We start from the raw sequence: 4,288 nt of genomic DNA on the forward strand, positions 1-4,288 counted from the left end.
AGCAGTTGCAGTTGGGGCCGTCGCTTTGGACAGAGGCTACGTGATGTCATACAGTTTGATGCTGGGGGAGTGCTGCAATATAATGCTTGATAGGCACTAGTGAGTCAGCGTTAAAAGTGAAGCACGTTAATCTATTCGTTGTGATGCAAAACCAAACAGCTTTATTCTATTTCATTAGTGTTGCAAGCAGAGCTTTATCCGTAGCATTCACTATTCGATCGAGCTTGTTGGATCGAGTTGTCACTTCAGGCTGCGAAAGAATCATCCAAAGTATTCTGAGTCTCATGGCAGCAACATCATCACGTGTGACAGCAGTTCTGGAAAAGCTGAAGCTATCTCTCAGCATCGCATACGCCTGAGCAATGCACAACACACCGCACGACGTTCCGTCTGGTTGTTTTGGAGCGTCAAGCCATACTGCGCTTGATTCTAGCGGTGACTCGGTGAGCCGCATAGAGGAATTATGCCAGTTTCGCAGAAACGGTGCCACAGTAACTTCGTAAGTATCTTCCATCGCCGCCCGATACGAGCCGTTGCACAAAGGCTCATAGCAGTAGGGGGTGAAGGTGGGTGGATCTTGACGGTAGTTCATGCGCACCATGATTATTCCCCAGTGGTTGTTGTTCAAGTGAACGGGCATAACAGCGTAATGGTACATCGAAATGCGCCCTACTGGAGTTATTAGGCAGCCCATCGTCGGAGCGTAGGAGTCAATAGCAAAACATTCACCAACTGCGTTGCAGATACAGCGGAGGCTGAAGTCGATAATAATATCACTCAGCATCCGTTCTCTTGCCAACACGCCGACCAAATGGTCCACCTTGACAGTGGCATCGCCACCCGACAACCGAAACATGGACCCAAGGCATGCTTTGCCAAGAATTCTCGCGACATCTTCTGCAAATTCTTTGTGTTTTTCACCAGACTCACTAGGTAGCATCCCGTCCGTGTCCGTCTCTTCATCAAACAGTTCTGGGGTTGACAGGGTTTTTCCCACTTTGTCGAGAGAACCCAATCCATCTCTGCCAGCCAAGCTTCACACTTCCGACGGATCTCGTAGAACGCCTTCATGCGGTAGACAGCGCCACTAGTTCACATTTTAATTTGCATCATGTATCCAATACAAGCAACATTATAAGCAACATAGTAAGCAACACAATGAGCAACACAGCAGTACAGACAACAAACCTGTTGAACTTTGGAGTGCCTCCAGGAAAGAACGCGATGATCTCGTTCGTGGTACCTTCGGAGTGATCGGCTTCCGAATCGTTACCGAAATAGCTGGATTTCTTTCGTTTCATCTTCTCCGCTTCGACCACTGCGTCCCAGCTTATTCACTAGGTGCTTAGGAATGACGAAGTTGTAGTCGTAGTCATCGGCGCATACATACGAACGCTGACAGCGCGCAGAACGCGCTCCCATGAAGTCGTCGTCCATGATGACTGGATAGTTTGCCATCAGCTCGCTAACGTGATATCTGTCCTTAGTATTTGGAGCCCGCTCCAGTAGTCGAGATAGACATAACACGCGCTTGTCGGGAAGTTCAATGGCTGCCAGTTTCTGTGGCTTCGAGGATGCCGCCAAGCGAACTTGCTTTTTTTTTCTCTCGTTGTGTCGAGGCTTAGATTGGGGAAACCTTAGCACGTCTATCTGGTCTGGCTCCCGCGCCTTTTGCTTTAAGAGCTTGGCGTCTCTTGTATGGACCCCTCGCTTTGTTCGGAGCTCCACAGTTTTAGATGGCTCACATTTGGCTGGAGGCGACTCCATTGTTTGCCGCCAAGCCTGTGTCAGTGTCTGCGCCGTCGTTGTAAGACCCGAATTAGGTCTTTCATTGTGATTCAGCATACATTCTGCTGTAACTCTAGACGATGGTGTGTGTACAGCCGCAGGTGCAAAAGAAAACTCTCCGTTCTTTTCTTCTTCAAGCTGTCGAATCAACTTCATTGACTCCATTAGATCGGCGGGTGTAATTTCAGATGCACTTTCAGATGCACTTTCACTCTCTGAATCGTCGCTGTCGTCGCCCGACTCTAAATCGGAATCCGCCATTTTCTGCGATGACGTGGTGTCCCTTTCTCGCATACCCCTGCGTACTATATCCCGCCATGACTGTAGTGCCATGCAGAATTTTGGGCTAGATAGTTGAGATAGATAATCCAGCACAGGGTCAAATACAGCTTTGGCGTAGCAGTATTTTTCTTCAGAAGACAGAACGACAACATTCGCACGCTCACGACGCCGCATTTTTACGTAAATCACGCATTTTGACAGGCGAGAAGTGTCGAGGTTTTTTCTCCAGCGGGACTGGTTCTCCTGCTCCCAAACTTGAGACTCTTGCTCAACTTGTGCTGCTTCAAGAGACTCCTTTTTTGCTTCAGCGCCGTGTGTTGCTTTGTGTGTTGCTGAGCATTGAGTAAAGTCGCTGTGCGAGGATGAATCGGGTGTATCTTTCAGCTTGTTGTGGTGTAGCGGGATCAGCAAAATCTGCGAGATTGCCAGATCCAACTTACCAACTGCGCCCAGACACCGACTAACGGAGGGGGCCCCCCGATTATCCGTGTTCTGCTGAACTTTCCTCACCTTGTGTGCCCGTCGGTAGGGCGGGATCTTGCTCTCTCGGTAACTTCCGAAGAGTTCAAGTGGTGAAGCTTGAGTGTCTTGGCGAGACGTGGGGATGGGGTGGAGCAGCAGTGGAAAATCTTCACTCTGCGTCCGTGGATTGTTCCGAATCCTAAGCGAATATTCGAGCTTATGGATCCGGGGCCTAGATCGTGGATCTGGCCGTAGGGTTGCCTTACAGGTGTGTTCCCTTGCCTTTGTAGTTCCTTTGCGTCGTACTTGCCGCCTCCTGTGACGGGATCTTGAAAGTTGAGAGCCTCTAGGGTGTAACCGACCAAGTAGTAAATTCGTTTAACCTGTCGGATCTGCACAAGTAAAGGAAAAGCTCACTAGGTTGTAGGATCTGGCCAATGTATTATCCAGTTATCACTACCAACACTAGATTCGCAATTCCCAACCTGCTCCGAGCTCGTACGGCCAATGTAGCTCCGGTTCTTGAGGGCAGGAAGGCACTTGCGTGATACTGTGCAAATTGAGTTCTGTATTGATATTTAAGCCTATACCTGCCTGGATTTCTACCTTCTATGTCTTTCATCTGCTAAATCCCTTACCAGGCTCGGCTGCATGTCCCTTCTTCCCTTGACCCATCATCCCAGCTGTGTTATCTTCAGATCCACCGGATCCATGACGTAATCATTATGGTCACCCTATTATGGTTACACTCATCCGGATCCAGGTCGCTTGGATCCACCTCACTGTAATTGTACACTCGCCGTGGATCCGAGCTCTCCAATCATCCAACATCATCTTGCAACCTTCTGTGATCTCCTTGGTCCCACGAAAGTTCGAGATCCACTGCATCCATCATCCCTATACCCTGGATCCAGGTCCCTCAAGGCGGGATCCTTCCTCCATGGATCCGAACTCGGAGGTATGGGATCCGGGGTACCTCGCGGTGGATCTTGACTCCTTGTGACGGGGTCACACAACACCTTGCGCAAGAGGAAGTTATCTTCCGAGAGTATACAAACTCTCAGTGAGCGGCAGTTCACAGGTCCCCTCTTTAGTTAAAGAGAGCGAAGTGACCTAAAAATAAGGTAGATTGTAAACTGAGTATATTTATAGGTAGATTAAGTTTGGGTTTAATACAAACTATTAGTCACCTATAGAAATGCAATGTCATTTAACCAATGGTTGGCTTTGAACGACTTTGGTACCTTGTACCAAATATCACGGAGTATGACGTGTCATACTCCTGAAGTGTGAAGTGTCACACTTCATGTAACCAGGGTACACTTAGGGCTACGTACTCCGTTACAAATGCTCTTACTCTCAGGTATAGTATTTACCCTCATGAATGCATGTTTATTTTCAGCACCCCGTGTGGTGTAGTGGAATCAGCAAAATCTGCGAGACTGCTGGATTCAACTTACCAACAGCGCCTAGACACCGACTAACTTTCTCCGCTTGCCTCCTTTCTGGAACGACTGCCGGTTGCCCACACGTGACTCTCTGCGACCCATTTTCGCTCGCGTTTAAACATATGGGCAGCTTTCGTCTGCTCTTTCTCCTCCTGCTTCGCCTCTCGCTGTCCCATGAGCTTCTTCGCGTTTCTCGACGTTTTGGCGACGGTTCTCGATCTTCGCGAGCACACATCACCGCCTTCTCCACGCTTTTTTCACGTCGCCAAGGTCGCTTTCCTTAACGCCCTTTTTGAACTTCTGACGAC

Source organism: Phytophthora infestans, genomic scaffold (genome assembly GCF_000142945.1).
Source record: "Phytophthora infestans T30-4 supercont1.339 genomic scaffold, whole genome shotgun sequence".
Taxonomy (NCBI): Eukaryota; Oomycota; class Peronosporomycetes; order Peronosporales; family Peronosporaceae; genus Phytophthora; species Phytophthora infestans.